This window comes from Triturus cristatus, chromosome 1_2, assembly GCF_964204655.1.
Source record: "Triturus cristatus chromosome 1_2, aTriCri1.1, whole genome shotgun sequence".
Classification (NCBI taxonomy): domain Eukaryota; kingdom Metazoa; phylum Chordata; class Amphibia; order Caudata; family Salamandridae; genus Triturus; species Triturus cristatus.
Genome location: NC_140580.1, coordinates 347,300,802 through 347,312,614, shown reverse-complemented (window position 1 = coordinate 347,312,614; position 11,813 = coordinate 347,300,802). Strand labels below are relative to the sequence as shown.

At 42.6% G+C, this 11,813-nt stretch overlaps 1 protein-coding gene across 1 annotated transcript in view; it reads left to right on the top strand.

Annotated features, from left to right (window-relative positions):
- Positions 1-5,348: 5,348 nt before the first annotated feature.
- MUL1 (mitochondrial E3 ubiquitin protein ligase 1) overlaps positions 5,349-11,813 on the top strand; it is a 55,505-nt gene continuing 49,040 nt past the window's right edge. The window contains exon 1 of the mRNA XM_085604106.1: positions 5,349-5,484. The gene's annotated coding sequence lies outside the window, so the exon portion shown is untranslated. The remainder of the gene's footprint in view (positions 5,485-11,813) is intronic.

Below are 11,813 nucleotides of genomic sequence, written 5' to 3'. Positions count from 1 at the left end.
ACAATCGTCTGCCACATGGCTGTTTTTTCGGAAATGCTGGTCTGTCTGACCAATGTTCCAAAGAGGTGTGGCTCGACTCTGAGGATTTCGTCGACAACGACCTCCAACTCTCGGCTAGTGAACTTTGGATTCTTGCTAGTGGGCATGGTGAGGGGTGTGGGTGTGGATGGTTGTGGGGGGGGTGGGTGTGGATGGTTGTGGGTGTGTGGGTGTGGTTGTGCAGGTGTGTGTGTGAATGTGATGAGGGGGTGTTTGTGTAGGTGGGTGTGTGAAGGTGTGCAAGTGTAAGGTGTAGTAAAGGTTCAAGTATGGTGCTGTAGGTTGTCTGTGGGGTCTGGCAGCAGTGAGTCTGTTGCAAAGGCTCATGGTTTGTGTCTGTGGGCCCTTTTTATTGGTCCATTGATGGGTGTGGCTGTGTTTGAACTTTGGGTGGGTGTGTTATAAGGAGTGGTTGTGTTTTGGGCCTCTGTTTGGGATTTTGGCAGTTGCAGGTCAGTGAATGTGTTGTATTTGTGCTTGTTGGACATGTTTTGTGGCTTTGTGCCATTCGAATAGTGTATTCTTGTGTTGTTTTGCTTTGTCCTGGTTGTGTACGTGCGTTTTAGCGTGTGTACGGGTCGTACATACACGGTTGGGGTGGGGGTACGGTCCGTACATACACGGTTGGGGTGGGGGTACGCTCCATACATACGCGGGTGAGGGTACGGGTCGTACATACACGGTTGGGGTGGGGTACGGTCCGTACATACACGGTTGGGGTGGGGGTACACTCCATACATACGCGGGTGAGGGTACGGGCCATACATACACGGTTGGGGTGGGGGTACGGTCCGTACATACACGGTTGGGGTGGGGGTACGCTCCATACATACGCGGGTGAGGGTACGGGCCGTTCATACACGGTTGGGGTGGGGGTACGCTCCATACATACGCGGGTGACGGTACGGGTCGTACATACACGGTTGGGGTGGGGGTACGGTCCGTACATACAGGCTTGGGTTGGGGGTACGCTCCATACATACGCGGGTGAGGGTACGGGTCGTACATACACGGTTGGGGTTGGTAGTACGGTCCGTACATACACGTTTGGGGTGGGGGTACGCACCATACATACGCGGGTGAGGGTACGGGCCGTACATACACGGTTGGGGTGGGGGTACGCTCCATACGTACGTGGGTGAGGGTACGGGTCGTATATACACGGTTGGGGTGGGGGTATGCTCCATACGTACGCGGGTGAAGGTACGGGTCGTACATACATGGTTGGGGTGGGGGTACGCTCCATACGTACGTGGGTGAGTGTACGGGTCGTACATACACGGTTGGGGTGGGGGTACGCTCCATACGTACACGGGTGAGGGTATGGGTCGTACATACACGGTTGGGGTGGGGGTACGCTCCATACATACGCGGGTGGGGGTACGGGCCGTATGTACGGGGGTGTACATGCATGGGTGGGGGTACGTCTCGTACATACACGGGTGTACATACACGGGTGTACATAGACGGGTGTACATTCACGGGTGGGGGTATGTCTCGTACATAGGAGGGCTGGGGGGAGTGTTGGGCGTGTATGCGGGCACATGTCTCCATGGTTGCTATGGGAGTTCGGTGCAGACGGTGTTTTTTCCATCCGGTTGTAACATCGGACGCACGGGATGGATCGTACTTCCGCGGTCGGACTTCACTTTTCACATTTGTACGGTAATTCGTCCGAGGATGTGTCGGACACATTTTCCGACCCGAGGACGTGTGGGGAATAATTCCCAATGCGATTCGTATGGACTTTTTCCCATGCGAATCGTACTTGGCAGTTTGTACGGCACTTGTACGATTCGTACGGTAAAAAGACCGGATACGAGTCGTACGGGGAATTTTTTTACAGGATCGTAATCGGCACCTTTGTTTTCAGAGAGATATCTTTATATGACGCAAAATTCTCACAGTTTTTTGTTAACTTGTATTAGGTTAAATATGGTTTACTTTTTAATGTGTGTGACCACCAAGGAGTGGTCAAGTGAAGCAGACTGTCCGCTCTATCTCTGTGACTCAATATCTAAACAAGACACAGTGCACTTTATTCTGCTTTGTCCTGTTTTTAAACATTTGAGACTTTGCTATTTAAAGCTACTTTTTGTAGGAAGCAGTTACTTAGTGATATCCGGATTTGTTAGTCTGTTGCTTGCTTTTTCAATTGCGCTGTCAGATTAAGAAACTCTATGAATATTGATTGATGACGTATTGTTCATAGCAATTTTGTCTGTATATTGCTTTGGTTTTGTCTATACTTTGACTTTTATGGTTTTAATATTTTAAACCGAAATAAAGTATTTGATTGATTTAAAAAATGTAACCGCTCTTTTAATATGTCACTTTTTGGCTGGAGAGCAGGGCTGGTTTTATGATGAAGAAGACTCTATATCTGGAGGCTCAGGATAGGAGCCCTTATACTCTGCTTCTGGGCAGCTTGGGTTTTTGAGTAACAAATATATCAGCATTGCCAAAGCATAAAACCTCTTTATGTGCTGATATGCAGTGCTTGAAATAGAAAAGCATTGGAAAAGTCAGCAGGTCTCAGCAATGCCCGAGCTATTGGCCTTGTCAATGTGAATGTCTTTTAGCCATGTTGTCTAGCAGCACATCGGCTGTTCAGCATGGCTAAAAGTTACTGAAAGCCCAGAATCACAGGATGTTGAGCCGATGCCGAGTCTCTTCGCCCCCATGTTGAGTTTATTGTCCTGCCCCTCCTAACACAAAAATAGTGCTATAAAGTGGACAGCGCTGGCTGCCTCATAGCACATTTTTCAGTGACTATGCCTTGCCGAACAGCAGATGTGCTGCTAGACAACATGGTTAAAAGATATTCACAGTGACAAGGCCAATAGCTCGGGAATTGCCGAGATCTATTGGCTTTGTCATTGCTCGTTTGGTGCTGACAGAGTCTTGCTGAACAAATGTGGAAGTGATAATGAGCAACAGTTGAGCTTTGTAGTGAAGCGAGGATGTGGTGTAACGGCCAGTGCTGCCAAAAGGGGAACTGGGGAACCAGGTTCTGATCTCGGTTTTGGCTGAACAATTTGTGATTCTGGGCAAATCACTTACGTTTCCTCCTGCCTACGACAATGAATGTGTCATTGTGTAATGAATCTGGTGAGTACTTAAAGGACTCCAATACCATTGGCTGGCGTTAGCACTATGGCAAGATGGAGGACAGAACAATTGATCCAAGAAACTAATCAAGTGTTGTTCGTGTTTTAACAACTTTTTAAGAAATGCATTAATTTATGTACATGTGCATGCCTTTAAGTGGTATTTGTGTATGTGTCTATGGGAGACGGCTTGTAAATACAAGTACTCCTATGGAGTGCTTGAAAACAAAGAAAAAAATAGCTCCCCAAATTGGGAGCAGTACAAGGAGACATGTACTAGGTCCATGTGCTATTAGAGGGCCAAACACAAGAGGGCATGACGCCCACATACCATGACAAATGGCATCAAAGAAAATGAGAGAGACGCTGAAGTATACCAATGGTAGAAGATGGGCAGCCTGTAAGCTCACAGATAGAACAGAACACATCTCTTTGAGACAGCGCATGTGCTGTCTAGCCGAGATCTAAAAAATGGAAGAGTGGGTAGCCTGTCCCGAAGTACCTGCATGTTATTGAGAGGTGCAGGTACTCTCCATTTAAATGTATTGCACCTCTGCTGAGAAGTACCATTAGGGTTGCCACCTGGCCAGTTTTATAGTGGCATGACTAGTACTGTAATGTTGAGACCAGTGCAAAAATTAGAAAAATCACCTAAAGCTGGCATTTTTCCCCTTATCAGCAGTGCTTTAAATGGGCCGGTACTCACCGGTACTGAGTACCGGCACTTCCAAATTCTTTTGCCGTCAGTACCGGCACTTCTCTGTAGCCAGGGAGAGTACCAGTACCCTGATACACGGCATGGCAGTCTCGGTTTCTCTGCTCCAGTGCAGGGCAGAGACTGCTCTGCCTCCGAGGAGCTTGTAATTAACTTGGCTGAAGTTTCCTTTCACAGAGTTGCTGGTGAAGATTCCAGCCGCGCCCATTTCATTGTCCCCAAACTGCAGGGGGGTGAGAGGGCTTGTGTCATAATAATACTGATATTTGTAGAGCGCGAACAGCTACCTCACGAGGAGGTGTCCCGGCGCTATAGACCACTGGGGAACCCGTCCTGGCTATCCCTGTGAGATGGTCCCTTTCTGGGTATCTCCAAGGTGAAACCAGGCATCCCCAGCGTCTGTGGGGGGCCGTTGTAGAGATGAGGCAAGCTTAATGCCCAGAGTTGCCGAGTGTGTTCCTGGTTAGAGTAGGTACCGAGGCGAGAATTATCGAATCCATTTTGACCCTGGTCCACAACCCTGCCGCGTCGGGAATTGAACCCTGGTCCCTGGCCAATTCTCTGCTTACGGGTCTGCCGCCTCTAACCAGTGAGCCACACCTCTCTACATGCTGTGATTAACAGGGCAGGGTCTCTAGACAGACCCTGCACTGTCAATCAGGTACGCAGCGACCATTCAGGAGAAAGTGCCATCATGACTTTCATTTTGTGTTATGAGTTAATCTGTGTTTTTTGACATAAACACATTTCTCATGTGTTTTAATATTCCTGCAACTGGTACAGAAGTCTCTATGTATGATGTTATTTTGCCCTTAGCCCCGCCCCTAGCCCCGCCCACTTGACACACCTCTATTTTAATGAGTACCTGCACTTATTTTTCCCCATTTAAAGCACTGCTTATTAGTACATATATGAAACAGTAAATGGTGGAAGAAAGCACTTTAAAGTGTGCTTTGGTGCTGCCCTAGTGACCATGACCAATAAAGTAAAACAAGGCATACATTATACATACGATTTCATTAAAGTTCTACTCAAGAATCAAGTGTAGGGCCTTTGTAGAATCTTACGTGAACACATCGCCAGTATTTTCCTCTGTGTAAGGTGGCAACCCCAAACTCGGCCCTTGCCCCTTTGGTGGGGACGAGGTGTATGGGGGCAGCACTCTAAGAGGCCCCCATTCATACAGTGAATATCTGCAATATATTGGAGACTCAGGGGCCTCATCACAATCTGCAAGGGGGTCCCATCATTTTACGTTACACTGTTCATTTGAAACCCTGTTTTGGTATTCGCAAAATCAGGAGAAACGTTCGAGTTTTCCTTAACTCGATCAGAAACCCCCTGACATTAAAATGAGACCCCCTGCATAAACTCAGGTGACACTAGTTGGTGTCGTTGTTTATAGCCGAGCTCTAGCTACTCGGCACTAAGCTTGCAGCCTGCTGCTTCTTCCTGTCACGCAGGCGCACGGCTGAGAGAACATACTGGAGGGGGCGGGCTAACGTAGAGCCGCTAGAGCTCTCCATTCGCGCTTGAGGGTGGGCGGAGTTAGAAGACACCCAGAGCGTACAGGATATACGGATCCCAAAGCTTGCAAAATACCGGAAGAAGAGCTGCTTGGTGAGAAACAGGGGGACACAAATGGAAGGGGGGAGCAGACAAGGGACGGTGGAATGTAGAAATATATAGATAGGTGCGGGCCTAGAACAGTAGGGGATTTTTTGTGGCCTTTAATATGCAGCGCAGTGAAGAGCATTAACTAGACGTCCTACAGTGCATAGAAAGTTCCTGAACGGGATGATGTACTCACTCATTGTCCAGAACAATTTGAAAACTCTGGTTAGCTATATGCGAGCATGGAGTGGTTGTATACACGTCAAAACTTTAGAAGAGCAAAGTGGGGCATTCTAACAAATATAACCGGGAGAATGTAATTCCCCCATTGACTTCTGTTGAAGCAGAGGCACTTTCAGGGGAGAGACACCCCAAATAAAGCAGTTTCTAGCTTCTCACCTGAATCGGGTTTATTGACATGCATGTGGTTATTGTGAAAGACTTGGGGATGATGGGAATTGTTATGTATTGTCAGTACGCGGGAGAGTTATGTCAGCATTCTTATTGCCCATTATCTGAACATTGTGTGGATAGATCAGCGAGTTGAGCACATGATAGAAACGTTGTCACTTAGTTTACAGGCCTATTAGAAAGGAGGTGGCTCAGGAGGTTGATAATCTTCTGGAGTGATCTGTATGTAATTCATGGGAGGCCAAACATCCCTATATATGAAAGTCTGTCTCTATTACTGGCGATTTGTGACGCAACTGGTCGCCTGAAATAATGAAATGACGTAACCACTAAACTGTAACACTTATTGCAGTTGGATTTTGACATAACTCCTGCCGCTAAGGAAAAGGGCAGGGCACTGAGCATGATTAATGCTACAGTTTCAAAAACAACCTCACTTTTCCTTCTGCTCTCTTTTTGTAGATGAACAGTGGTAAGCAGAGAGAAGATGCTTATGTTTATTTTTTCCACACCTTAGCTAATTATAAGAAATCTTAATCTCTTTAAATGTTTCTACACATTCTGGTCGACTGCTTTTTTAAAAATTGCCTATATTAAACTGATTCAAATATCTTTTTGCAACAAATATCTAACTATTTTAGATTAAAATTGTATTCTTAACGTTTACAAGCATCTGATCTCTTTCACATGAAGGAGCAATGCATTAAAGATTTAAGCGTTGTGTGGGAAGGGTAATGGCGTGGGCATGTATTATAAAGAATAAAGTACCCTGTGCCATACATTATAGGGATATCGCAAGTCACCACAGAGTTTCATGGCAATTTAAAGGAACTCCGCCTTCGGCATCATTCCTCTAAATGGTCACAGAACTCCTCGGTGAATTGCAATATCCTTAATGTACAGCTGGAGTACTTTATCACATTTGAGCATAAATTCCTGTATAAAAGCCTAACTCCAATTGCCTTCTTAAAGGCAACTCGTGATATCCCTAGTCACCTGTGTTAAAATAAATGAGATAGCTACTCAACTGTAATAAGTTATTACAGTTGAGATCTGACGTCACAATGCCTGCTGGCAAATCCTTCAAGCGAGGGAAAAGGCGGTCAAAGAGCATAATTAAAGCTCCACTTTAAATAAAATGAAACACAGCTTTTCCTTCTTCTGCATTGTTTTTCTAGATGAACAGGGAAGGTGACATTTATAGCAACATGTTTATTTTTTTCATCCTTTAGTTAATCATTGAACTTATAGCATCTCTCTATTCATTCTGAGGTGTGCCTTTTTTCAAAATCTGACTTGAAAATTGGTTCTAATATCTTTTTGCCACAAATATCATGTTTACTAACATCTTATCTCTTTCTCATGAAGGCGCACCCATCAAGGATTTACCCGGTTTCTGGTTAAGGGTTATGGGGTGACCGTTAGTTATAAGGAATAAAGTTCCCCAGCTCAGAATTCCATGACCTTATAAAGTAACTCTGACTTCAGCTTCCTTCCTCTATATGATCTCAGTACTCCTCAATGACTTGCAATATCTGTATAAGATTATGGCAGGGAGCACTTTCTCCAGCAATATATAACATGCAAGCCACAAGGTTCCAGTGCTAATAAGGTAGTTTGTTTTGCTAATGCACATGCTGTACAAATGTGTGTTTTTCTGTCTGCATGTGCGTGTATAACCTCATGGTTATACCATGTTACCTATTTGAGTTAGCATGGACCTAATTTAATGGTGAGAATTTTTTTTGTGAGCATAAGAATCTCAATATTCCATTTCTGTACATATAACAACTTTGGGTCTTGTTGATACCATGTTACACAAAAACTGAATACAGTGACTTAGTGGGGAATAGAACCTACTGTACAGTAAGTTGATTGTTTTATATTTTATAATTACACCTATTTTTATATGGATATTTTTATAATTTGAGTTACAGTAAATATCATACTTGTTTTAAATCACCCCAGAACAAGTTCTGGGTCCAAAATAAGGATATTTCTGTATGGTAGTGATAAAAAGTCTTTCTCGAATTGGTGGGAGGTATGACACAGGCACTGTCTATAATTTGCATTTTGATGTTTTAGTCAGGGCGGACTGGCCATTCTGCCACTCTGGCATTTTCTCATAGTGTTTCTGGCTCGGGAGCTGCTACGACTTAACCTCGCTCTCTTGCCCCTTGCCATTTTTGGCCTTCCGCAGTATGCGGCTTGTTTGGACATTCTTACTGTGGCTTTTATTTTTGTTTCTAGTCCTGAACTATTTCTACTGCTCCTATTGACACTAATGGGAAAAGATACCTTCCAGCAGTCAACAGAATGGATTTTAAAGAAATATAGACTTATGATATGTACTTATCTGCTACATGTACATCTGAAAGTTAGGGCCATTAGGTTAAGAGGGTGCACTGGGAAGTATAAAATAATATATGCCCAGTTCTAAGCATGTGCCCTTCTATCCTCCAACTAATTTAAACATACAAGGAGATTCGTCAAATACCGGTGTCCTGTTGATTTGTGACCTCTAAGGTGCCGATTCCGATCCGTTAAAAATATTCCCCGTACGAATCGTACCCGGATTTTTTTACGTACGAATCGTACAAGTCCCGTACAAACTGGCAAGTACGATTCATATGTCAAAAAATCCATACGAATCGCATTGGGAAAATTCCCGACACGTCCACGGGTCGGAAAAAGTGTCCGACACGTCCCCGGACAGTTTTACGTACGAATCGGGAAACTGAAGTCCGAGCGCGCAAGTACGATCCGTCCCGTCCGTCCGAATGCACAACCGTATGGAAAAAACACCGTACGGTGCGAACTCCCATAGCAACCATGGAGACGTCCAAACATGTGCCTCTCCTCTGCCTGTGGTTTTTGAGGAATGGAGAACGGACTAGTTTAACTGTGGACTTCAGTGGTTCAAGGGCACATGCATGTGCTTCCGCTTTGACTTCAAATCATGCAGCCCTGGCTAGACCGACTTAGTGGCTGATTACAATGTCGGGTGGAACGCCTCCTCCCGACAGTCGGAATCTCCTCAACCGCATCAAAGCTCTTCCGACCGACTTGGTTGGCTTTAATTCTGATCACCATGTTCGTGGTTGGAAAGTAAACCGCGCAGTGATTCCGAATTGGTCCTGAGCGATCTCAGAGTATTTGTGTCGGTTCGAACTGCATCGTAAACCCCTCTGGACAGCATTTCTACCTTCAGGATTATGATGTCGCTTTCCAACAACAGCCTTTCTGTGTCGGCCTGTCTGACACGGAAAGGCTGTCAGACAGTGACTTTGGGGGCCCCTGACAGTACCCCCTAGCCCCCAAGGCCTATGGTTGATGGCCGAGGGGGTACTTGAGGGACCCCTCTGTGAAACCCTGCACTGTGTGGCAGGCACCGTGGGGTCCCTGCGAAAGGGTGCAGGGATTTCCGCAAACACCCCATTTCCCCATAAGAGCCTGTGTGACGGCAGGTTGTCGGGCGGAACACGAGCTCCCATACGGAACAATGGGACTCCGATCGAACAGTGTTCGGTCGCATCGTAATCTGGCAGTCGGAACCGCCGACTGCAAGTTGGTCGGTCCCGATTCCGAGTCGTTGTACTGCAGAGGCTTTCCGCCTGACATCGTAATGAGCCGCACAGTTGTCATCTCAAAATGCATTTATGTGACGGAGGGAGTGATGAGGTATTTGGAATTCCTATAGCCTGACGCTCCAGGACATATTGTTTGAGGTCGAGGGCAACAAGTTTTCATGTGTATTTTGTCCTGGGGGACAAGTAGGCCCATTCCCCCACCAAGCACAAACCCTTTTGCTGCCAGTTTACAGTGCCACATTATGGATCAGGGAAGGACATTGTCTGCAGGGTGCACTGACAAAATAAGGATGTGAAAAATATAGAAGAAAAAATATAGAATGCAAAAATATCAACTCTCTATGCTTAAACAGGTAAGTACAAAAACATCGAAGTAAAAACTATAGATGTAAAAAATATTGATTAAAATATATATGTAAAATAAAATATATTAATATTATTTTTAACAAAATAAAGTAAATTTAATATACATTTAACTAAATATAACAAATAAACTTTATTTTAAAAAATTATAAACGGAGAAACATAATAATTTATACATATATCTACTTAAAAATACTTTATTAACTGTTTTCTTTATTTAATTTTTAAACTTTAAAATGATATAAAAATATATACATATATATATATATATATCAATAATTTAAAAAAATCTATAATAAATTAAAACATTAAACTATTTAAAAAAAATTAAACTTACATTTCCCAATAAAATAAGTGCAACAGTAGGGAAAGTGTTGAATAGCGGAATAATTATTTGTACTATTCCAACTCCAGTTAGTGCAGCAGTAAGGGAAGTGTTGGCTAGCGGAGGGGTAAAAATTACTATTCCCACTTCAGTGATAGCAACAGTAGGGAAAGTGTTGGATAGCGGAGGGGGAAAATACTATTCCCACTCCAGTGAGTGCAAAAGTAGGGTAAGTGTTCGATAGCGGAGAAATTAAATTAACTATTCCAACTCCTGTGAGTGCAACAGTAGGGAAAATGTTGGATAGCGGAGGGGTAAAAACGACTATTCCCACTCCAGTGTGTGCAACAGTAGGGAAAGGGTTGGATAGCGGAGGGGCAAAGATTACTATTCCCGCTCCAAAGAGTTCAACAGTAGGGAAAGTTTTGGATAGTGGAGGGGTAAAAAATAATTTTCTCACTGCAGTGAGAGAAAAAAAAGGGTAAATGTTGGATAGCGGAGGAATTGCGTTTACTATTCCAACTCCAGTGAGTGCAACAGTAGGGAAAATGTTGGATAGCGGAGGGGTAAAAATTACTATTCCCACTCCAGTGGGTGCAACAGTAGGGAAAGTGTTGGATAGCGAAGGGGCAAACATTACTTTTCCCAGTCCAGTGAGTGCAACAGTAGGTAAAGTGCTGGAAAGCGGAGGAATAAAAATTACTATTTCCACTCCAGCAAATACAACAGTAGGGAAAGTGCTGGATAGTGGAGAGGTACAAATTACTATTCCCACTCCAGTGAATGCAACATTAGAGAAAGTTTTGGATAGCAGAAACAAAAATTACTAATAACACTTAAACAATAGGAAGAAAACAAAAAATATTACAAAATGTAAAAATATCATAAAATAAATAAACAATATTTTAAATATATAAAATTAAACATATAAAAAGAACACATATTATACTATTAATTACATATAACAAAAACCTACAAATAATATATAAAATAAATTAATAAATACATTTATAAACAATAATTACTTAAAAGTAGCACAAATTAACAAACAAACAAAATATTCAAAATATAAATATATTTATTTCATTTCCTACCCTATAACACCACACCAATAACAAAACACTTCAACATTTTAAATTGCATTTATTTCCATAATTAACATAGTTAATCATCAATTAAACAAATCTTATTAATTACAAAAATAAACATTCATTGAGTACACATGCTTTAACACTATAATATCCACACCACACACCTAAATTAAACTAAAATAATAAAACGCAATTAAATAGTTTCAAAAGAAAAATTATTACTATTAACAACTAATAATTAAATAATTAAAATTGATTTAATACCCATCTATTACCCCTTTAAAAGTAAAAACAACACTCACATAAATAAATAACTACACAAAATAAATATCAAATAATTAACATTAATTAACAACTATATAATAATTAAAAACAAATTACTTTATAACTTTTACTCCTATAAACACCACAAGACACACCTAAACTTAATAACACAATTACCATAATTAATGACTAATTAATTAATTTAAATTAATAAACAACTAATTATTAATTCATCAATTAAAAATAAATTGCTTCTCACGCTTTCCACCTATAAACACCACAACACACACC